The following is a 26,051-nucleotide window of genomic DNA, read 5'->3' as shown; positions in this document are numbered from 1 at the left end:
CCATCAAGGGGCTCATTCACTTCCAAAACACGCTTGTCTTTAACACACAGCTCAAAAACCACGTATAGGTAGCGTTAAAGTTCAATCAATACTCTCATGGCCCTGTCATTATTATTATTATTATTATTATAATCATGACGATGATGATGTTACATTGGTGGATCCTGGACAAGTTGGAATACCGCAAATGCTACTCTATTCAACCCAGCGTTCTCCGAACTGCAGCTACCCATAACCGTAACCTTCTTGACAAAACCCTGAGGAGATAATAGCAAGAGCACTAAAGACACTTCAGTTAATTTCTACAGTCATTCAGTGTAGTCACTTTCAAGTCTGATGAGAACTACAGTATATGTCATATGATACTTTAATACAAATTAAATATAAAATTACTAGCCAAGGCACAAGTAATAGAGTAATTAAAACAATATTTGTTATCTCTTGCACTATGTATACCTTCTGCGCCATTTCTGCGTATTCGCACATTTGTGAACATCTCTTTAACCAGCACTTCTTCCCTTGAGTGTGTATTTATAATGCCGCTTTCTCAGACTCTAGGCCCCTTTCTCGCCTACTGTCCAGGTATTGTCATCTTTGAAGGTGACTCTATCAGCATGCCTTATATGCCTTTACTCCACCAAAGCCAAACTGACCAATCAGACTGCTCCGAGAGAACAGACACACAGATCTCAGTTTTTTATTATGTAGTAGATTATTTGTGTTGCAATTGCTTTGGGTTGTTGTTAGTTTGGCATCAGCAAAATTCATGAAGCATATATCAATACGAATAGCTGTAGCACAAAACACTAAAGAGAGACTTGCATGACCTCAACAACAATTTCAAAATAGAGAAGAAGATGCGGCTGTTCAGGTCACTCATACTACCGATGGCTCTGCACAGTTGTGAAACTGGTGCAATAAGGAAGGCTAAGAAAAAGAAACTGCTAATTTTTGAAATAATAGCCCTAAGGAAGATTATCTGTGTGCATCTACTGGAGAGGATCGAGAACGAAGAGATCAGGTAGTGTCTAAACCAGACACAGGCAATAGAGCAGGTGGTACACGTAAGACAGCACCAGTGGCTCAGCCGTACTCAGACCTGATAACATGATTGAAGATACTGTAGTTCATGGCCATGTTGAAGGAGCTGACAGGGAAGGAAGTCTGTGACAAACATGGCTCCTGTCAGGATTACCAAGATACGACGGTGTAAGCCTCCCTGGTATTTTGAGGACTGCACATGGCAGAGGCTCAATGAGGTTCACTTTCAATTCATGTGACAGCTGACATCAATAAAGTTCAATGACCTCATCATACAGAGATACAGCAAAGTAGAAGAGATTTTGTCAACATTGACTGTAAGACGAACTACCTTTCCAATGTGTACTTCCCAGTACTGAAACTGGTCCATTCATGGAGCTGGACACATCGCATTAGCTCAGTCTTTCTTTTGCTCTGCTTATGGATGACATTATCTAATCTTTAATATCTGAGCCATTGCCTAAAATCAACAACCATGTCTAGGATTAGAGGGCCTCTGGAAGGGAGAGGCACCTAAGGCCCACCCAGGGGATACTTCCTCTCATTTTGAGGAACAAGAAGCAAGGAAGGTGGGTCCCACAAGGGACTGCTTGGCTGCCATCTATCACCTAAAGTGAATTCTGCTCACCTTCTGTCAGTGTCTCATGACTGCTCTCTCATTCTTATGTTCTTGGAGAGGTTACTTCTAGGCCATCTTTTATACTTGGTGAGCTTTGTCACCAGTTTCCATTGTGGTTTATATTTAAAATTGTAGGCCCATCGATAGTCCAGGAAGGAGGAAGATTAGTTTGCCTATGACCTTTAACATAGCACAGACCTCCAGAGAGCCCACAGCTTTACCAAATAGGCAATTTACAGTAGATATTTGTTGTACCTTATACTGTAGGTATACTTGGACTACGTTAAGAGCACCACAGTGCTAAAAGGGAAACGTGAAGGTTAACTCGATCTTCCATTTTTGAAACCTGAACTGTTAAATAAAACTGCCCAACATGGTTTGGATTACAGATTTGATTACTAAATGCTGACAAATATACATTTTGTATTTAATTACATATATACATTTAATTACAATTATACAGTATATATGGATATGTGCTGCATGTCATGTACACTTTGTGTGTGTCTATGGTGTTGTATTATTGTTCCAACTTTACAATACAACCATATTCTGATACACCGCTCTATACTAACTGAGTTCTGGCCAGTTGGCCAGGTGTTACTGTTCTGAGGAGACACGTCCATAAGAATTTCATTAAACTATATGCTGTACATCTGATAATAAACTTGAGATTGAAACATATATTGAGACTTTTGAGGGTTTTGTAGTGCTTGTGCTCTAAAATTTAATTTCAAACTAAAGGAAGTGCGGAGAAAAGCAGTGAACCTTCTGTTCTCCGGAAACAGGGGTAGCACACCAGCACAGTCGAAATCATAAATGGTGCTTCACAGTGGGAGAACGATTGCTCAGTAACACTTAGTCACATCATCTTTGGAAGTAGTCTCAGGGTATTCCAGTGATTGACCTCCCAAAGACCTTAAAGAGAGACATCTAGAAGACACATCCTACTCAGAGACACAACGTGATGACCAACTCAAAAAATGAGACTGCTCCATTTGATGAGAGGTTAAAACTACAGAAATTTGTGACATCCTGCAGCTTTCTTTTCAGTTACAACTTTTTTTTTTTTACAGAATTAAAGGTTCCTAGTGGCTTCTGCCCCATATAAAGACAGAAACTGACAGACTAAGTGCAGCTGCTTTAACAAAAATTATGTTAGCAGAAGCACTGCTCTGTTTGGCAAGAGGCGTGTGCTGCAATGCTTAGCCTCTCCTGTACAAATTCAGTGTTTGTTACATAAGAACATTCAGTCTGTCAAGGTTGTTTGTTTAGCTAATAGCTAAGCTGTCTCCAAATCTCATCCAGATACTTCTTAAAGTTTGTCAAGGTTTAAGCTTCAACTACATGACTCACTAGGTTTGTTTCAGATTCCCACAACTCTTTGCATATAGAAGTGTTTCTGGGCTCCAGTCTTAAATGCATATTGTAATAGTATAGTAATATACTGCACAGTAACATACCCAATTCTGCGTGCCACCTTAACTTGATAAAAATTTTCAATAAATTTCTACCACAGGATCACACAACAGCCCATCCTATCAATAAACAGCTCCAGATGAAATGTCCGTTCATTGTACGTGTGGTAAAAATGATTCAGTTCTGAAATCACCTATTTGGACTGTAGCAGCACGGCAGTTCTACCAATGACCCCATGGAGGGAATGTCAACATTGACTTTTATACCATAAGAACAATACACATGCTGGCATGTATGAGCGTCAGGGGACCTCCTGTTAACATACTTCAACAATACCCCAGGACAAAAGGGGGTGTGATCACCAACACTTTCATCTCCTTCTCTCCCCACAGAGTCGAGAAACTGTCCAGTGAGGGTAACTAACTCTGGACCTTTCAGTTCAGCCTCCATAAAAACCCGAGCATCCCAGAAGGAGGCTTCATTTATGGCCTGAGCGACCCCCAGGCAGCTCCACCAGCTTAGTGATCTGACGACTGGCTAACCAGCCTGAATACCTTGTTTTGGTTTTGATTCCTTGCATAGTGGGAAAGACACAGAATTTGTATCTTTGTACAATATACTGGACAACCCAGTTGGTTGGTGCCCCAAATTTTTCTAATTCATGGAGCTATCATTCCTGCACCCGGCTACAATGCATATAAGGGGTTTTCAAACAACAGTATAACCAATTGACAAGTTTTCTAATGACATCATAAATATGATTGTTTTATGATTTTGCAAAATTCAGTATTTTTTTCTATCTGTAAAATATGTCAAATATGGCTTTCTAAGAGGGAATCAAAAGTAATTGTTGTTTTCTTTGTAAATTGTCTCTGGACCAAGAGTATTTACAGTGTTGCCAATTGGTGGCTTTGTTATCATGTCATTAATGTTTGGGGGTATGTTCACGGAAGCTGCGCATCAGGATGTCATTCATAGAACACTATATAAGCTGTTACCCCGTGTCAGGTGATGTCCAAGATTGTGGATTTCTCCATTAAAAGACTTCTGAGTAAGTCACTTTGTAGTTCTTTCTGGTGTTTGGGCTTACCAGTTTCGCTTTACTTTTGGCTCCCTTTTATTTCCTTTGTGGCCTGACAATACTTCCTTCCATCTTGTGATTGTAGAGATAAATGGTTCTTATATATTAGTGCAATTTGTATTTTAACAATAGCCTTTTATCCAGACAAACATAGGACATTATTTAAACAGTCCAAATAAGGCATTTTATACATCAGTCAAATGAGGCCCTTATGTACACACCCACACATACATCCACAGTCAAATCACAATGGAACAAATTACAGGTGTCATTAAATCTATCATGCAAGCCTTTGGGAAGTGAAAGGAACCCAACTAAATCTTAGTTTAACAGGAGAAGAAAACTTAACATTACATCTTGATTTGGCTCAGAATGGAATCCAGGACGCTCAAGTAGTAGCACTAACTACTGTGACATGTAGGACAAAGCCCTAATGAGCCATACAAAGTTCAAATATTGAACAACGTCTAATTAAAGAGTGGGACAAGGTAACATTAAGTCTTTGAGCTCTAAAGGATCTGGTTGAATTATTTGAATATTTGGGGTGCCCTGCATGTGTGACACAATGTCAATTTCACCTCCTGCTGTCTAATTTCTCAGGCTCTGTTTTAGGGAGTCTTTGCCCAAAACCATCCAGTGGGGCTCTACGAATGTTATAACCTCTGGTGCTGGATGAAGAAAGATGAGGGGTGAAGCCTAATCAGGATCACGGGTCTGCTTTTGGGTTGGCCATTTCCGAACTTCAAAGGAGGGACAGTAAGACCACTAACACTGTCCTTAATTTAGTTCCTATTAATGGAAATTGTATATCAACATAACAATCCAATTCAGCACCAGCCTTGGACATGGAGCTAGTCCATAACAGAGCTTATTCACACACACCAGACCAGTTTGGAATCGCCAATTAATGTAGCAAGCACATCTTTGAGGATGTGGAAAGAAAATGAATGTGGACATGGGGAGAACGTGGAACCTCGACACAAACAATGACAAGGCATAGGATTTGAGTCTGGCATGTTGGATCTATGAGGCAGCATGACTAAACACTGCACAACAGGACAACTCCAATACATATTTGCATAGAGAAATGTTTTGTGCTTCTGCCTAAACATGTGTTCAGCACCCGTCCTGGCCACTGTCAGGGCGAATTATGTGCTATCTCATGTGTATGTGACCTTTCTCCAGGTTTTCTGGTTTCTCCTCATATACTAAAGGTACATGTGTGAGGATAAATAGCTGGCTTGTTAACTGGGTTAAGTGTCACCAATTAATTGGTCTACCACAAGTGAGAGTGTGTGTGTGTTTTGATGAATAAGAGTGTCTGACTGTTTTGTCCTATTGCTCATGGAGCCACTTGGGCAGGATCTGGCTCTTCACTACTCTTTGGTGAAATAATGTGGGAACTGTATTCATATTTTTTTTACTTTATTCTTGTATCTTTCAGATACAAATGTGTTTTGGTCACACTTTTTTTTTTTTTTTATAATTTATAGATTTTCTTAAAGAAGACAAAACAACAAACCGCCAGGGATGGACTTGCCATCGGAACAACATCTGGTGGGCTGTTCTACTGAGCCTTAAGCTGTTAGCACGTGAGTGAGAAAATAAAAGAGGAAAAGAAAAACAGAAAGAGAGAGTAACACAACATGAGTGTCCCACAGTGCACCTTTTCACGTGATCTTTCTACCCGTCAGAACATTCTCTAGCCGTCCTAACGTAAAAACCTTACCAGCAAAGCAAATAACGGCAGCGTGAGACACGGACGACTCCAAGAAAATGTTGCTAAAAACCTAAAGGGGCAGATAAAATTGATAAAGTAAATAAATCAGGCCAAAAAGAGGCAGCAAAGTGTACAAAAATGAATGATTTGTTTGGACTTCCTCAGAGCTAGCGACTGCAGTTATAGCACAATGAAGAAGTGGTCAAGGCAGCAGCCTGTTTCCCCCCCACTTCTTATGATGTCCCACAAGCCAAAACCATTCATGACAGCACTCAGATTAAAATAAATTTGAAATTATACAAGTAGTGACTGTGGTGAAGAAAGGTAAACTGAAAGTTTAGAGAACTAATTTTCATTATATTCCTCCAGAATTACTGTAAGTAACCAGAGATCTAAACTGTTTTAATACTTTATTTTACAAGGACCCCATCTTTCATATTAGCTAAAAAGCAGTGATCAGAAGTTTATTTAGGAGTAAAACTTAACTTTGCTTATATGTTAGACCCTCAAACATTATTTCTTCAAGGTTCACCCTTGTGCAGCATCTGAGAAGCAGAGAACAAAGCAGCAGCAGGAGTATCGGAGAGTCAGGGGTCAGGGCAGTACTTGCATAAAGTGACCATGGGGACGGTTCAGCTGCAGAGTCAGACAGAGTTAGGGGGACAGCCTGTGCTTTTCTAACAGTCAGTATATTGTACCAGCAGTTTTTCCATGGCCAGATCTACCATTAAAGCAACTTGGGTGCGCACGCTGGGCCTCTACTCTCAAAGAGGCCTTCACATATAAGAGAGTAAATATTAATAACAGGAAATGTCCAGCTTTTCACTCACAGTACAACAATAACAGCAATCTGCTATCCAGCACACATCCCTTCCTTAATTCGATCCTCACAATTATTAATCTTTTCAATCAGACCTATATAAAAAGCTTATAAAAGAAAACGAGTCTTGATTGGTTGATAAGGGTAGGGCACAATCAGAGCAGTTGTCTAATAGGTGACTTTTATGAGATTTGATATGTTGCCATGTCATAAAAATGAAAGAAATTCACATGGACGGTCATTCAAAATGAGAGCACAGTGGTGGAGTGAAAATAAAGAAATAAAACAGGGAATCAAAAAATATAACTAACACTAAAAACTAATAATACCGATTTGAACGAGTACTAAAAACTGCAATTGGGAGTAAAGAGAAAGACTTTACAGAGAGTCAGAAGATGGCTGATATCACCAATTCTGGACATAAGCGTGAACAACAGTGTGGCAGACAACCAGGCCACTGCAGAAGATAAGACACCCCAAACAACAGCAAACCCAGAAGAGGGACCCCCTTTCCTGCTCTTAGATTTTATTTGATTCCGAAACGCTCAGTTACATCTCATCTTTTTGCCACTAAGTGGCTTAGGCCTTTTAAGAATGTTTGCTGCTTGTTAAGTGCTATATCAGAAGAAAGATGATTTCTCGCAAATGTGGTGTTGTACTCAATTAATTTGTTACATTACACAAATACTGTACAAGACAAAACTGACCGGATATAAAGTTTTGGACTTTTTTCTATTTCAGTACATTTACTTGATGCATAATTGTCATATATGATGTTCATAATTTGTGAGTAAATCTGTAAGATTGGTTGTGGTGTCTTCGGTGGAAGTAGTGAGGTGAAGTTTTGAGCCTCAGCACCCTGGAGCCTGGCGTGGTGTTAATCTAGCCTCGGATTCGCAAGTTCACTCATCTGCCTCCTTTAGCTGCTGGTTTTTTCTTTTGACAATTTTACTATCAGTGAGTTATTTTTTATCTTTAATTGATCTCATTCTTTAATGCTGACCTTTTCTATTAATTTGCATTCAGAAAAGTACAGTAGCGTTAAATTTACATGTATAAGAAATAGTGAGTTATTTGTATTTTGAAGTAAATTACGAGTTTAAATAAAAAAGTAAAACAAAATTGAAAAACTACATGATAACTGCAACAGATAAAAGCTGAAGCACTACAACAAGTTTGGCTTATGGGTAATTCGAACACGCACAGTGAAGTGCTCTGCTGTTAGTCTAACTGAAGCCAAGGTCAAATGAAAATGGATGTTCCACTGTGGGATTGCACCATTGTTGAACAACGTGCTGTAGTCAGATTTCTTTGGGCAGAGAGAGAGAGAGAAATGTGCTGAAATTTACTGAAGAATGTTGGCTTGTGGCTTGATCAGCAAGCTGTTTGGGTATCTATCTAGCGCAAACTTTACAGTACCCTAAATCATCATTCACTGCGGCAGGTGCAGATCCATAGCTGATATCCAAATGAGCAGCAACAGCGGACAACGTAATCTGTCAGTCTTCTGTGATGAAGGCATTCACTATGTCGATATGGGCTTGTGTGTGTGATGTTGATGGTCAACAAGATTGTGTTTTGTTGGTTACACTTGTTCTTCAGGCTTTATACCTTTCTACCCATCTATCTGACATTTGGACATGAACCAGCATATGCAAGCTTCAAAAGAAGAACATGCAAATTATAAACAAGACTTTTGACCAACACACTCTGAACCACACCTCATCAATTCCTTCCCTTCCTCACATCCACCTGTCTTCCCCTCCTTATTTGATATATATTGCCATGGGTTCCTGTAAGTGTAATCATTTTCCTCCGATAATGATTCCTGGTAGGAACTGAAAGCTTAGACATAGAAAAGTATTTTAAGATACATGATTCATGGCTCCAGCAGACTCCCGTGACCCTGTGTTCAGATTCAGCGGGTTGGAAAAAGGATGGATGGATGGATAATTCATTTGCTCCCTTGGATTCCCAGCTACAAATATGCACACCGTTGCATCTATCTATCTATCATATAGTGCCTTTCGCATCTATCTATCTATCTATCTATCTGTTATATAGTGCCTTTCACATCTATCTATCTATCTATCTATCACATAGTGCCTTTCGCATCTATCTATCTATCTATCTATCTATCTGTTATATAGTGCCTTTCGCATCCATCTATCTATCTATCTATCTATCTATCATATAGTGCCTTTCGCATCTGTCTATCTATCTATCATATAGTGCCTTTTGCATCTATCTATCTATCTATCTATCATATAGTGCCTTTCGCATCTATCTATCTATCTATCTGTTATATAGTGTCTTTCATATCTATCTATCATATAGTGCCTTTTGCATCTATCTATCTATCTATCTATCCTACTTAACTTACATATCAATAGGAAATTAATATACACAAGGAGTTTTGTGTCCTGCTGATTGTGTTGGGCCAGTCTGGACATAAGTTCAGAGGTAATTTATGGCCCCAGTCCATCACTCCAAGGTTCTTTAAAAGGATCACAAGAAAACATTGCAGTGTCACTCACCAGATTAAGTTGGTGCTAATAGTAGTGATGTTAATAACAGCTTAAATGGCTGAATAACAAAATATACTGTACGTTATTGAAAGACTCTAAGGAGCGCCTGCTAATGCAAACTCATCCAGTCAGATGTACATAAAGAACAGAAGACAGTATCAGCCCAATAAAATGCAGCAGAATTAGGCAAAAAAGAACAAAAGGAAGATAAAGCCATCTTGTAATGCAAAAGAAATGACATCTAAGTGACCTCTGTGTTTGCGTCATCTTTTTGGTCAGTTCTTACTTCAACCCAAGAGTTATGAACCAAGCTAGTAATTTGCTACAAATGCAATTCCAAATGACTTAAAGAAGAAAACTTTCACAGAAAATGTAAAATCCTTGAGAAAGACCACATGTGTATGATATTCCTGCCAAGAAATGGCCAGCTGAGTAGAGGAGCGCAAGTCTATTTTCAGACAGAATTAAATGCGTTGAAATGACTCTTCATACTTTTTTTTTGCAGAGGGAAAGCTAAAGTGGAAAGTGGCCTCTACTGTAATTTGTCACATTCCTTAACTGTCATACCAAGATGCTTCACCCTAGTGGCCAGCTCAGGCAACTACCAGAATTTTTGCCTTGTCCCGTTGCTGCGAAACCCTTCCCAGGCCCCCAGAGCTCCCCATAGGGAAGCCCAGTTTCAAAGGTGGAGGAGGATGGAGGTCACAGGGTCATTCTGCTCCGTCCACATCTTTTGTGATCCATTTGCCAGCCATTGTCACGCCTGAAAGAAAGAGGAACATTTAAAGCCAAAACCAACAATATGTGAAAAAGGAAAAGAAAAGAGAATGTGCTATTTTTTCCAAAATCCTAAAAAGATCTTTCCTCAATATGTTTCAAATTCTTCCTTTTTTTTAATAGAACCAAAATTTGCAGATATACTGGCAGACTCAACACAACTGACTATATCTGGCCAAGAACATTAATCCTTAAATAAAACAGAATGTGACTTTTTTTACTCTAGGACGTCTTACATCAATGTTAAAATAAATGTGATAGTTAAAACAGTGATTTTTTAAAAAATTCTCCACAATACAATTGGCTTTAAAGCTGCCATTTCTCATGTATGTGCAGCCAAGCCTTTGACATGAATTATCACATATAGCTAAGCTCTGCCACTTTCCAGGAGAAGGACCTCAATCATGGTTCATTCTGAGAGCTGTTGGTCTTCTGTGGGCGTATCCATTAAAACTAGACAAAGTGGCCAACTTCGAAACATCCAGGTACAGGTACTTACAGGGTTTGGTCCCCTGCAGTTTATTAAGCCACCTGAAAGACCATTGGTGAGAGACGTTGAAGTCACATCTGTCTATGTCAGCAAAATTTACTGTTTAGAAGATGCTGAAATGTGACATGGTGCCATATGAAAGTAGCACAGTGGAGTAGTAGGATTAATGTTAAGGGGCACCTAACTGGAGTCGCATGACTCTAGGAAGGCATATACAGTGGTGTGAAAAACCATTTGCCCCCTTCCTGATTTCTTATTCTTTTGCATGTTTGTCACACAAAATGTTTCTGATCATCAAACACATTTAACCATTAGTCAAATATAACACAAGTAAACACAAAATGCAGTTTTTAAATGATGGTTTTTATTATTTAGGGAGAAAAAAAAATCCAAACCTACATGGCCCTGTGTGAAAAAGTAATTGCCCCCTGAACCTAATAACTGGTTGGGCCACCCTTAGCAGCAATAACTGCAATCAAGCGTTTGCGATAACTTGCAATGAGTCTTTACAGCTCTGGAGGAATTTTGGCCCACTCATCTTTGCAGAATTGTTGTAATTCAGCTTTATTTGAGGGTTTTCTAGCATGAAGCGCCTTTTTAAGGTCATGCCATAGCATCTCAATTGGATTCAGGTCAGGACTTTGACTAGGCCACTCCAAAGTCTTCATTTTGCTTTTCTTCAGCCATTCAGAGGTGGATTTGCTGGTGTGTTTTGGGTCATTGTCCTGTTGCAGCACCCAAGATCGCCTCAGCTTGAGTTGACGAACAGATGGCCGGACATTCTCCTTCAGGATTTTTTGGTAGACAGTAGAATTCATGGTTCCATCCATCACAGCAAGCCTTCCAGGTCCTGAAGCAGCAAAACAACCCCAGACCATCACACTACCACCACCATATTTTACTGTTGGTATGATGTTCTTTTCTGAAATGCTGTGTTCCTTTTACGCCAGATGTAACGGGACATTTGCCTTCCAAAAGTTCAACTTTTGTCTCATCAGTCCACAAGGTATTTTCCCAAAAGTCTTGGCAATCATTGAGATGTTTCTTAGCAAAATTGAGACGAGCCCTAATGTTCTTTTTGCTTAACAGTGGTTTGCATCTTGGAAATCTGCCATGCAGGCCGTTTTGCCCAGTCTCTTTCTTATGGTGGAGTCGTGAACACTGACCTTAATTGAGGCAAGTGAGGCCTGCAGTTCTTTAGACGTTGTCCTGGGGTCTTTGTGACCTCTCGGATGAGTCGCCTCTGCGCCTTGGGGTAATTTTGGTCGGCCGCCACTCCTAGGAAGGTTCACCACTGTTCCATGTTTTTGCCATTTGTGGATAATGGCTCTCACTGTGGTTCGCTGGAGTCCCAAAGCTTTAGAAATGGCTTTATAACCTTTACCAGACTGATAGATCTCAATGACTTCTGTTCTCATTTGTTCCTGAATTTCTTTGGATCTTGGCATGATGTCTAGCTTTTGAGGTGCTTTTGGTCTACTTCTCTGTGTCAGGCAGCTCCTATTTAAGTGATTTCTTGATTGAAACAGGTGTGGCAGTAATCAGGCCTGGGGTGGCTACGGAAATTGAACTCAGGTGTGATACACCACAGTTAGGTTATTTTTAACAAGGGGCAATTACTTTTCACACAGGGCCATGTAGGTTTGGATTTTTTCTCCCTAAATAATAAAAACCATCATTTAAAAACTGCATTTTGTGTTTACTTGTGTTATATTTGACTAATGGTGAAATGTGTTTGATGATCAGAAACATTTTGTGTGACAAACATCCAAAAGAATAAGAAATCAGGAAAGGGGCAAATAGTTTTTCACACCACTGTATAAAGCAGCCAGCTACCATACCCCATGTCCAAGTCCATGAGGGAATTACAGATGCAAACTCAAAGGCAGTATGCAATACAAAACAAACTTTACTGACATAGCAAAATGCACTTCATGTATCGTAAAAAGAAGAAAAGATTTTTATCCAAAATAAATATTAAGACATCTTAAAGCAAACAGGAAGTCCAGTTCAGAAAGGACATCAGTACAGAAAGCCATTTTTGTTATCAATCAAAAATTCTTTAGAAGAACAATTAAGAGATCTCAGATGACACTTATTTTACACCCTTTACATTTTCTGAGCCCTCTTCTTCCATTAAAGTATCACTAAATCTCTTTATCCATACTGGAAGCATCAGGAACAAGACAGGAGCCATTCTTGGATGATAAGACAGTCCATCACATTGCACACGGCACATATGACAGCAGTAGTTGTGGTGGTGGCTGTGATAGTGGTTGTAGTAGTGGTATTGCTAAGTGTATGGCGCACAGTAAAAGTCAAAGTTGCTTGCAATGAATGGACTGACATCCTGCTGGAATATTTCATGGTACCTGCTCTAGAAAGCAGGCAGGACTAATAGGCTTCCCAGGGTGATAAGTTGCCTAAGTACACTGGGTGGCAGCATGCCTCTGGCAGCATTCCTGTTTGGGCTGTATGAGATATGCAATCTGAATACAGTAGACAGTCCTGTTGGAGTTGTAGAAGGATACTACTGCAAGACATCTCCCCTGTTCTCCTGAAGCTCCAGGTCACACACCTGTGGTGCGCCTGAAGTACCCTCGGGTCTGGCTTTAAAAGGATTCTCTCCCCCTCAGTAGAATCAGTCAGAGTTGGGAGTGGAGTGGAGTAGGACCTGAAGCAGAGAGGGAGAAGGAGGATCAATGCTGTTTTCAAGAAAGTATAATTGTGTTGTTAAGAAAGCACACACTGGGAGTTAATTGGGAAATGGGAGTCTTTTTATACAAGAGAGATTTTATACAAGAGGTTGTTGTGTTTCTGTCTTGGACTTGGGGTGTAATATGCCCTCTATTGACCACAACTGAGACACACAAACACAGACTCTGCCTCACACACAGGCCAATTTAAAGTTACCAATTAGCCTAACATATACGTCAACGGCACATTGGAGGAACTTGGAGGAAAATTACTGGAAAATTTAACAGAACATGCAAAAATGTCAGAGATAATAATCACACAGGGAAATGAACAGAGACTCCTGTAACTGTGAGACAGTAATGTTAACCACTTTGGCTATCCTATTTTCAGTGAGCTGTAACCCAGTCCAAGATAGATAAAATCAGGCTAAAGTGGATTCAAAATATCTTCGTCCATTCATTTTTTGAAACTGTTTTTCCCTGATACCAACAGCAAGAGACTATCTAAGCAGTTGTGCGAGCAAGATAAGAAGAACCCTGAAAAAGATGCTGGTTCATTTAAGGCAGTGAAAGGCAACCTTTTTCGAGTTGCGGCACACCAAGTCCAAAAATTTTCTTTCGCGGCGCACCTGAGGGACTGCCCATAAATAAAGTCGTGACGACACAATCTATGAATAATCGCCAATAAAAACAGTTAATTTTACAAGTTTGAAAGACATTTTATTAATAAAGGAATCAAAGGATAAATCTTAAATTTAATTAATATGAACGTTGAGATTGTTTTTCAGCACATATGAGATTGATGTGAGGATCAATTTTTGAAAGACAGATGAGCATTTCCTTGTCAATCATTTGAAGTCTCTTGCGTTTCTTAAACTTCATTTCCGTATCTGTACTGTGAGCGAGATCTTCTAACAACGACACTTTTTAAGTCTCACGAGATGAGTTTTTGACACCGCTGGTGTTGATATTATGATGAATGGTGAACAGCGAAAATTTGAACTTGCATTCAAAATAAATACATTCGTTTATTCAACAATCTGATTAACCGTTAACCGTTAACGTTTTTCCAACATAAAATATATTTTTTTTAAACATTATCTTTTTAATCAACCAAAAGTTCAAAAACACTAGCAATCTATACATATAATTCACTAAGGCAAGACACCCATGGAAAGCATGGCGGAAGGGGTGTGGATTCACTAAGCCGCTGACAAGTAAGACACCTATGGCGCACGCAGGAAGGAGCCACGCCCACCAACTCCAAGACCATTGGATACGACGACAACTCGCAGAGCCACGCCCACCAACTCGGACGCGACGGCACAGAAAAAACGGCGTCATTTATATTCATTCGTCTGCAAGCTGTTTTACACGCTACATACAGCAATTCGCATCCGCGACAAACATGCGTCTTCTTAGATGCTCCTGCCGGAACACGCAAGACGTTTCCCTGCCCACCAACACTCCTTTTTCACCGGCCCGCGTCTACCTTCGCTCTCTAGGCATTCACACTGCCTGCCCATGTGCCCTGACGCAAGGTGCGATGGCGGTTCGCCAGTTTTCAGTCACAGATGATTGTGTATTGGTTCGTTCCGTGCATTGTTACAATGTTGCTTTTCTTGCTGATTTATTACATTACCGCTTTTTCAAATGTTAATTTTCTCCCTTTTAAAAATCATTAAAAAAACGGCCTGATTATGCGGCGTATGGTACGCCGCAGGTTGGCTAGTTTTAAATATTTTACAAAAGTTTTTGCGGCGCCCTTAGAAAATTCCACGGCGCACACTGATTGCCCGACAATGATTTAAGGGCAAGCTCAAGCACATAAATAACTAATTTACTGATGTCAGGCCAAAACCGAGACACCAACTAACCTAACATGAAGATTTTCAAGTTTAAGTGTGAGTAAACTTGAGAAAGCCCACACTTATACAGGGAGAACATGGAAACTAAATAGAGGTTTTAAGTCAAACCCTGTGGCTATGAGGAAAGGTAAGCAGCATCCAGACATAAAACTGATAAACAATCCAGTGGAAGCTTTAATGGAGAATACATTTGAGCCATACACTTTATTTTCCCAATGAATGAAGAGAGTCCAGTTGACAAGAGAGACAAAATGCAAGAAACTGCCATAAATAAGTTTTACTTACAAAAAAATTCAGTCATTTAAGGGAACAATTGAGAGCAAAAACCACAAAAAGTGACTGTAGTATTCTGGACAACTACTCTGGCCTTGCTTGCCATGGACAGGAGTTAAAAAGCTTTTAAATTTAAAAAAAAGAAAAAATTCAATGTTACTCATACTCAGATGTTACTCAGAAAATTATTTCCCAGTGTAGCCAGTTACAGTAAACCACTGTCAACTTGAATTTGGATCTTTCACCCAGAAATATCATTTGAGAGTTTGGAGCTTCAGATTTTAGGATATAGAGACATATATAGGTCATACCAAATGGCAGAGTCACCGAGGCGTGAAGAGGCCCTTCTCACCATGCTGACAGGCCACAGAAGAGCAAGAAAGGTTCTTTAGTGGGAAAAAACAAACTTGCTTGGAAAGCTCAGTCGTAAAATAATAAAGAAGTAAGAAAATGTCATAAATGTGCAGTCGTGAAATGCAGGATTTGATGGACAAGCAAGATGTAATTTTCATAAATTCCTTTATATAACCTGCAGAGCAGCTAACACATTCACAGTGAAAAGCAGCATGTTTATGCATTGTTTGGTCTTGTAAAACCTGACAGCCTTCTAGTGCACCTCCTGGACAGCACTGCCTTTGAGCGCCACTCGCCGAGGTTGGATTTGACAACTAGAAATTGTTTTCACACTGAATAGTCCTTCATTATAGGCCACCTACCCATCTCACCATCTTTGCAGCTGGAAGGTACTAAAACTGCAAAGGACACAAGACAAGAAACCACTGCAGACAGGATGTCAGTCTTATGTTACTTTGCTGTTTTCACTAAAGTGTAGAATGTCTTCATTGTGACATTCTTTATGAAAATATACCAGTCAAATCTATTAAATATAGACTTGTCTTTTTATTTTAAGACACATATACAGCCTGTCTCTGCCTCTCATTACACCTTCTAAATTACACATACATCCTTAATCAAAGATCCTCTCACTGCTCCCTAGACAGCCTTTTACAGGCACTGTCTCTTTTTCTTCTCAGTTCAAACCTCCTTCTATCTCCCCCTTTACTCTTTCAATGTACTTCTCTTCTGGTAGCATTTGCTTCCCTTGATACTCCACTTCAACTGACAAGTTTGCTCAGTAGGATTACCTCTGTGTCTAATTAGCCCTTATCATCAATACAGGTAGTAAGTGAAAGAGCAATTAGCATCACATAACATTTATAAGGCATGTTGTCTTGTGCTAGTTGCTATCCCTGACAATACTAAAAGTCAAGAGAATATAGCTTTTTATTTAAATATACTTTAATATAATATAATATAATATAATATAATATAATATAATATAATATAATATAATATCCAATATATATAATATAATATAATATAATATCCATCAATTATCCAATATAATATAATATAATCTCACACCCACTAATTCAGTTTCATTACTACAGGTGTAAAGTCTATCCTAGTAGCACTGAGTCAAATGTAGGAATTAATCCAGGATATGGAACTGGTCCACTGAAGGACCCACTCATGCAGAGCTAAACATGACATGATCATGCCACCCACATAATATAATATAATATAATATCCATCCATTATCCAATATAATATAATATAATATAATATAATATAATATAATATAATATAATATAATATAAGGCACGGTGGCGCAGTGGTAGTGCTGCTGCCTCACAGTTAGTAGACCCGGTTTGCTTCCTCCCTGCGTGGAGTTTGCATGTTCTCCGCATGTCTGCGTGGGTTTCCTCCCACAGTCCAAAGACATGCAGGTTAGGTGCATTGGCGATTCTAAATTGGCCCTAGTGTGTGTCCTGCGGTGGGTTGGCGCCCTGCCCGGGATTGGTTCCTGCCTTGCGCCATGAGTTGGCTCAGACTGGCTCCAGCAGACCCCCCTGACCCTGTGTTTGGATTCATCGGGTTAGAAAATGGATGGATAATATAATATAGTTTTTTCTCTCTGTTGCACCTTCTATTTGAAGCTTGCATTTTATTCCAAGTTCACATAGGTTTACATCTAATGTCACACTGTTATGTTTATGGTACAAATGAAAACTGGCCTGGTATGAGTGATTGTGCCCCTTAGTCTGTCTCAAGATGAACCAATGGGTTCCAGCATTGTGCCTAATGTTGCCAAAATAGGTTTGGACTTTCCATAAGTCTACAAAGAAAAGTAGGTTAAAGGAATACTCTGCCCAAAAATGATACTTTTTATATGTTACTTTTGTACTATTGTACAGCACATGGTCACCATTTTGTTCTGTTATATCACAAACCTTTTTCTCTTGCCCTGCATAAAATGACAAAATTAAAATTGTTTTTTGGCCTTTGCTACAAACCACATGGGATAAGCAACATTAAAAACATATTGTTTTGGGGGGCAATATTACTTTAAGAAAAAAGATTTATTATAAAGACAATGATATTTATTTTTAAGGCAGTTAAACATCTTTAATCCAGTAATATACCACAATATAAGTCTGATTATCCACCCCGGGTTTCATAGCTGCTTATTCTGATCAGAGTTGAGTACTCATAACTGTGTTGATAAGGAGGTGCTCACTACTGCAGCATACTATTGTATAAAACTGTATCTATTAAGATGTATTTGCTCAACCCAACATTAAAAAAGGAAAAAAAATATTTAATCAAACAGTTAACCATGTAGGTCTTCACTAGAAGTTACTGGTACTGCTTTCCTATATTTTTCTATTATTATTTTCACTAAGTAAGTTCAAATTGTTCATTCTGGTATTAGTGGGAATAAAGATAAATTCACATGAGGCAGCCTTGAAAAGTTGCACAGTGCACTGCTTCCCATTTCTGAGCATCATTGATCTTTATCTTGACATAAAACAAGTCTCTTCCTTTTTCTTTCCACCTGTCAATTGAGTAATAGGACGGAATGCAAATTAATCAGCAGTACAAACTGGATCATGAGCATCGGCTATGTAAATCACAAAATTAGGAGGCGGAGGGGAAGACACATGTTGTTTTTGTATATTTTCCTAATGTAAAATATACATACATAACAGTTTATTATTCAAACCAAATTCCTGTATATGAAAGATTCATAACAGGCAGAGATTCTTCATTCTGATGTGAGATTGGATAAGTGCTGCTTTCCGGTTACTGGATTGATATTCTACACATGCAACTAAAAGGATTTTGCTTCTGCCACGAACATATTTTATTGAAATGTGAGAGGAGCCAAAAACAGCAGATTAAAAAAAAAAAAATGGCCTGACTTGGGACATCACACATTAGAAATACATTCTAATGCTGGCTGGCTGCTAGGATCTTCTTGCATGTTGTACATGGCAGTTATTATTTTTTACTATTATTAAAAAGATAAAAGACTATAATGTACTTCTATCAGCCCAACTGCAAACACAGTTGGTGTAAATGATGAGGCACATTGACAGAGCCTGGGCTCTTTTGTATTTTGGTGCTTTGATTGTTTATGATTACAAATACACAAAAGCCTTGGCTAGTCAGGAACCACTCAATCACTGATAAATGCTTAGTGTTTGCAGTTTAGTGCCATGATGGATGCCCCTGTAGTCGTTTTGTACTGTACATCTGTATATTATGTCTACGGTGGGCACTTTGACATATTCCACAAGCACTCTCTCTCTCTCCCTTGCTTATTTTGCATCCTTTAATGAGTAGATAGATAGATAGATAGATAGATAGATAGATAGATAGATAGATGCGAAAGGCACTATAAGATAGATAGATAGATAGATAGATAGATAGATAGATAGATAGATATGAAAGACACTATATAATACCTGTTAGATAGATAGATAGATAGATAGATAGATAGATAGATAGATAGATAGATGCGAAAGGCACTATATGATAGATAGATAGATAGATAGATAGATAGATAGATAGATAGATACTTTATTGATCCCAAGGGGGAATTCAGTATAGGAGTATAGATGGGTCCTCTCTATAAAAGTGTTTTTTAAAGCACTGATGAAATATCTCAACTCAATAATTTGCCCTACGTCACTAAATATCTTTAACATGTTTCTTTAAAGTAGTAAGGAAGGATTGCATTGCTTTTGGTTTTCCTTAACTATGTATCTTTCACCATTAAAAAAATAAATCATCATAAATTTGTCAATGGGTTCAGCTTTATAAATCAAAATGTGATTGGGTTAAATGTGCATTCCATTGTCTAGATCTGTTAGTTTATTTTATAGACTCATTATTTTAATAATACTATTACATATAAAAAGATTGTGTCAAATTGCCTCGGTTTCACAGATTCTTGGCAACAGTATGAGCCAGAAGGCATGAACAGTATTAAACTAAAGTGACTTGGAATTTTATTTACTTTACAGCTGCCGTAAAATTGAAAAAATGACTATGCTGTCATAGTATGCTATCTCCTGATGCATACAGTCACAGCCATGTTCATAAAAGTACAAATATGCATAAATACGGCACAGACTGCTTCGTTCAGACTATTCAAATTAAGACAACAAAGGATCAAAAAGAATGCATAAAGTGCATCCGCATCCTACATTCCCTTTCTTTCTTACCACGTTAACTGCTACTGAGTCAGCTAATTCAATGATAAATAAGCAATGCACAACAGTCATTCTGTACTGTCCTAAAAGCATAAAAAGACAAGCTTAAGGATGTGGTGGATATAAAGAGAAGGAAAGGGAGAAAGACTGTGCCATATGGTGGTTAGCTGGATGACCACCTATTTCCAGCTGGACACACCCAGAGGGTAAAAGAGCGCCTGGGGTGCAACATATGTAAAAAACTGTGTCACATCTGTGAATGATTAAATAAGACATAATGTTCAGGATTTATCCACTATAAATATTAGTTAGGAAATTTAGGCAGATTCCTGGTGAATCAAGCTGTTATTGCACTGCTGTGCCTGTCTTTCCAGTTAATTTGATGAGTAGTATATACAGAGGGAAAGAAATGTATTAGGCCTGGAAACATAAACCACCAGTATCTGATTTAGAAACGCAATGGGCAGAAAGGAAACGGGTAGTCTGCTGTCAAATTAAAACGAAACAAATCCACAGCTTCCAGGGCTGCCATGATCCAGAAAAATGTGTCTTTTCAACCTGCATTGATAAATCTGCCTCACCACCACCACCATCATTTAGCACAATGTGACCGTCCTTCCTAAATTCCCAATTGCTAATTGCTTCTTTCATCCCTCATTTTCACTGCTGCTGTGTGTAAAGGTCCCTATTTGATCTACCAGTAGCCAGAGAGATGCAAGATCATCACTTCACAGAGCAGTATTATGGTCAACAAAATTCCACAAGAAAAAAATAAACGAATTCATATAAAAACCTGCCTTGTACAGATTAACTGAAGTTAAGCTGAGAAGGAAAGCACCAAAATAATCGAGACAAAAATAACAAGCACGTAGCTCTGTAGAGGCAAGGCTGTTGGAGCAGATGGTGTTTTGACACAAGCACCTCTTCAGTGTTGTGTGGAAGGTGGGGTCTGTGCCTGTGTGTTCGTGTTCAGCACTTTAAAAAGGGAGTCAATAGGATGTACTCCATTTATTGAAGGATCAAACACCCCCGCCACCCTCAGATAAGCCTATACAGAGGTATTAAAATGGAGGCTTCATCCAAACATTTAACCACAGATTCAGGGTGAGAAGGGTGGACTCTCTTCTGCCAATGAAACAGTAGACCAGCTCTTTGTTCATGCACAGATATTTGAAGGATTACGGGAATTTGTTCATCCCACCTACAAAAGCTCTGTGGACTAGGAAAAGGTTTATGATCTTGTAACTCAAGGTGTCTCGTGAAAAGTGCTGGCTGCTGTGTACCTTATGGTTCTGCATTTGTGTAGCTAGAGTTGTATTTACATGCATGGTATTAAGTCAAGTTAGTTCAATTAGGATGTTGGACTCCACAAGGGATCATCTTGTGTACTCTTTTTTTTTTGTGATTTTCATGGAGAATATATAAAGTTGTATTCATCCATCCAACCATTTTCTAACCCATTGAATCTGAACACAGGGTCATGGGGGTCTGCTGGAGCCAATCCTAGCCAGCACAGTGCGCAAGGCAGGAATAAATCCCAGGCAGGGCACCCACACCCACACACCAAGCACACACTAGAGACAATTTAGAACATGCAAACTCCACACAGGGAGGACCCGGGAAGCAAACCTGGGTCTCCTAACTGCGAGGCAGCAGCGCTACCACTGCGCCACTGCGCCACCATGCCATCCAAGTTGTATCCAAATTTTGGAATTTATCCAGTTTGGGAACCTATGGGTTGACTGTCTGCTTTTTGAGTTTAATGCACTTGGCATGAAAATTAACACTTCCAGATCTCTGATAAAAAAATATATCAGCAGAGAGTCAGTTGTTATCAAGTAACAAGGAAGCAGCCAAACAAAGTGAAGGAGTTTGTGTACCTCAAGATCTTGTTTATGATGGTGTATAGTACTGTAATAATGAAGAGGATGCCAAGAAGAAGATTCTGATATGGGCGTGAGTAACACTGGAACACCACAAGGAGCAGCCCTGCCTCTTTTTCTCTTCACTTTGGACACCTTAGACTATAAATATAACACCAGGTCTTGTCACTTGCAGAATTTCTCATATGATTCTGCACTTATGGGGTGCATTGATGAGGGGAATGAGACAGAGAAAATGAGTTGGGTAGAAAACTTTGTTTCCTGGTGCAAACAGAATTGTCTGCATCTTAATATCAGCAAAATCAATGAACTGGTTATTGACTACTGGTTATTGACTAAGACCCACTATATCCAGTCACTCACAATTCAGGGAGGTAGTACACTCCTACAAGTGCTTGATGGTCTACTTCAGTGGCAGGTTGGTCTGGTCTCTGAACACATATGTACTATAAAGAAAAGGGCATAGCAGGTTATTTTTTCTTAAGAAACAACATTCCTTTTATTGTGCGCAGTAACAAACTTCATATCTTTTACAACTCTGTAATGGCCAGTGCACTTTTCCACACAGTGATGTGCTGGACTGGTATCTTCTGAATCAACAAGCTAATTATAAGGGCAGGCCCAGTTAGGGGTCACACTCTGGAACCCCTGGAGGTAGTAGCAAAAGAAAGAATTAAAACAAAATTGAGTGTTGTTATGAACAAGGCTGCACATCCTCTCTCCATGACACACTAACACTGAGGACTTTCAGCCAACAAAATATTCAGCAGAAGTGTGTGAAGAAACACAACTGGGACTCCGATATACCAACAGCAATACAGCTGAATAACGCCTCACTGTGACTGGGACTGCCAAGCCAGATGTTTTTCTTTGTTTTTAGACATTATGATGTGTTTTCATACCATATTGCATGTGTGTGTATTATGTATATACAGTATTTATTTATTGAGCCTTGTCAAAAGCCAAATTTCCTCCTGAGGGAGGGACAGACGGATGAACAGATGGACTATCTATCTATCTATCATATAGTGCCTTTCATATCTATTGTGGTGTATGGCCGGCTGTTCATCCTGGCCAATACCCACAAGCTGCCAGGTGGAGCCCTCCCTGCAGTATGGAGGTCCCCCGAAGACCAGCAGGGCATCATGGACATTGGAGTTTTTATACACAGCCCTGCTGGATACCATGGGGACCACTAGGAGACACTGCAGGGAGGAACGATGGGTATTTGCCTTACGCCCCGGAAGTACGTCCGAGTCACATGGACAAGGGGAATTACGTGCTTCCGGGGTGAAGAAAAGGACTCGTTCCTGACCTGGAAGTGATAAAAAATCACATGAACTGGGGATTGGGAACACTTCCGGGTCAGGGAAGATAAAAGGACTGTGGCAGCTCCCAGACAGCTAGCTGAGTTGGGTGGAAGGGTGGCAACGCGTCTAGGAGTGGTGGAGAGTTTATTGTATTTGTAGTGATTGGGGATTTATATGAGTATAGTGGAGGAGAGGGTGCTTTGTGCACTGTGCTGTGTTAATAAAGTCAACATTTGGACTTTTATCTGGTGTCTGGCGTATTGGACAGGGGTTCAAGGGAGCAATACTGCCCCCTATCTGTCACATTATCTATCTATCATATAGGATGCCCGTGATCTCCGGGCCCTTAAACGACACTGCACCACAACCAGGAATGCTACTGTAAAGGAAATCACAGAATGGGCTCAGGAATACTTCCAGAAACCATTGTCAGTGAACACAATCCACTGTGCCATCCGCCGTTGCCAGCTGAAACTCTACAGTGCAAAGAAGAAGCCATTTCTTAGCAAGATCCACAAGCTCAGGCGTTGTCACTGGGCCAGGGATCATTTAAAATGGAGTGTGGCAAAATGGAAGACTGTTCTGTGGTCAGACGAGTCACGATTCGAAGTTCTTTTGGAAATCTGGGACGCCATGTCATCCGGACCAAAGAGGACAAGGACAACCCAAGTTGTTATCAATGCTCAGTTCAGAAGCCTGCATCTCTGATGGTATGGGGTTGCATGAGTGCGTGTGGCATGGGCAGCTTGCATGTCTGGAAAGGCACCATCGATGCAGAAAAATATATTCAGGTTCTAGAACAACATATGCTCCCATCCAGACGTCATCTCTTTCAGGGAAGACCCTGCATTTTTCAACAAGATAATGCCAGACCACATTCTGCATCAATCACAACATCATGGCTACGCAGGAGAAGGATCCGGGTACTGAAATGGCCAGTCTGCAGTCCAGATCTTTCACCTATAGAGAACATTTGGCGCATCATAAAGAGGAAGGTGCGACAAAGAAGGCCCAAGACGATTGAACAGTTAGAGGCCTGTATTAGACAAGAATGGGAGAGCATTCCTATTTCTAAACTTGAGAAACTGATCTCCTCGGTCCCCAGACGTCTGTTGAGTGTTGTAAGAAGAAGGGGAGATGCCACACAGTGGTGAAAATGGCCTTGTCCCAACTTTTTTGGGATTTGTTGACACCATGAAATTCTGAATCAACATATTTTTCCCTTAAAATGATACATTTTCTCAGTTTAAACTTTTGTTCCGTGATTTATGTTCTATTCTGAATAAAATATTAGAAGCTGGCACCTCCACATCATTGCATTCAGTTTTTATTCACTATTTGTATAGTGTCCCAACTTTTTTGGAATCCGGTTTGTACACAAATACTGCTTTATTTACATCCCCTTACTCAGTTATGGTGACAAACTCTGGGCAGTGACTGAAAGAATAAGATTGTGAGTACAAGCAGATGAATTAAGCTTCTTCCAGGGGGTTTCTGAGCACCGGTGTGTGGTGGTAACCCTGCAGCTGACTCAAATTAAAATAAATCAAAATCACCTACTATTGTATTATGCTAATTACAATAACTTTTCCACTTTAAATGTACAGAGAAGTAAATAATTGAAATAATGCCTCAGAAAAAATCAGAAAGGAGAGCTGCAGTTTCAGAACAGCAAGTGGTATAAAACACTACCCTGTGACCTACTGACAGAAAAACAGCATCATACAGATTATCGTGGTAGTGTGATGGTTATCACACTCCTTTAAACCAAGAACTCTCGGCATAATTTCTGCATTTAACCTTTACTTTAATCACACATTACCCCTTATTATTTTTGTCACAGCCCCAAGCCATTCTGGAAGAGGGCCTTAGTGTCTCCAGATCTATTTATTGGAATTTTGGGTTCCTTTCACCAAAAGGAAAAACAAGAATATTGTGCACAAATATGGTTAGGTGCTAAGTGCAACAAGATTAAGGGTGATAACTTTGGAAAAATATTATTCCTATTTACTTTTACTTTTCCACTTTCTCACCTGGCCAACACCATTTACAAAGGCTGCATGTTGTCCTGGTGTTTGCAAAGGTTCCCTCTCAGCGTCATGCTGTTAAACTCACTTTAGTGTGAGTGATTATAGATGTGTTCTGCGGGATCTTGTCTTATCACTTGTACTATAAAGTTAGATTGCAGCTTGCCATGATCCTACAGAGAAGAAAAAGGATGAGTAAATAATGCAATAGAGAGACAAATAAAATATTCCAAATGATATATCATAATAATGTTTCATATGAAGCCATAGTACATCTAGTGATAAAAAGGCTTATATAACATATCCTGTCATCCATCTCAGCTTTCCCAGCCACTTATTTCAGTCAGTAGCAGGAGAACAACCTTGCAATAGCTATGAATATGTACACGTTTAACAATAAGGCTTATATAAGCAAATAAGTCATTTGTTCCATAAATGCCTCAGGTTACAAGAACAGCGTAATTTGGCAGCTACAAGATGTTTGCTGTGATTTATTGATTGCATATGACCCCATAGTGGGGCTCAAAGAACCAAATCATAGGCAAAAAATAATAATAGCACAGACAAATATGAGGCCAGTATGTGAACATAACTGTTGAAATACCTAATGTGCATTTCCTGTGCATTCATTTTAATAAGAACATGGTGTCCTCATTATTCTAGACAGGGTACAAAAATGGGGCAAGAGGTCAGTTGGTCTTTGTTGATTCTTCTTAAGAATCTTTCATATGGTTTATTATCTATGTTTTTATAATGTATGCTATGTATATATGGAGATGTGTGGTGTTAATGGAGCCCACAAACAAAAATAACTTATAGGTTGGCTTGAATATTTTAGGCAAATACCAGATGCTCTCGTTGTGTCACTTTAAAAAAGGCTGCTTAATGTATTCTACCATCTGTGCTTCATAAAGCTGCTGAGCTCGTTTGCATTATC

At 39.4% G+C, this 26,051-nt stretch overlaps 1 long non-coding RNA gene across 2 annotated transcripts in view; it reads right to left on the bottom strand.

The window, feature by feature from the left end:
• Positions 1-12,308: 12,308 nt before the first annotated feature.
• The window catches only part of LOC120542492, a 132,278-nt gene continuing 118,535 nt past the window's right edge, over positions 12,309-26,051 (bottom strand). Inside the window, exons 9-10 of one of the 2 annotated variants that reach the window (XR_005636189.1) lie at positions 25,121-25,287; positions 12,309-13,169 (exon numbers count right to left, since the gene is read on the bottom strand). This is a non-coding gene — a long non-coding RNA (uncharacterized LOC120542492). The remainder of the gene's footprint in view (positions 13,170-25,120; positions 25,288-26,051) is intronic. The other variant, XR_005636190.1, reaches the window with a different exon arrangement.

The sequence above is a fragment of the Polypterus senegalus genome, chromosome 13 (assembly GCF_016835505.1).
Source record: "Polypterus senegalus isolate Bchr_013 chromosome 13, ASM1683550v1, whole genome shotgun sequence".
NCBI classification, from domain to species: domain Eukaryota; kingdom Metazoa; phylum Chordata; class Cladistia; order Polypteriformes; family Polypteridae; genus Polypterus; species Polypterus senegalus.
Note: the sequence above shows the minus strand (reverse complement) of the source record. Positions and strands in the feature narration are given on the sequence as shown.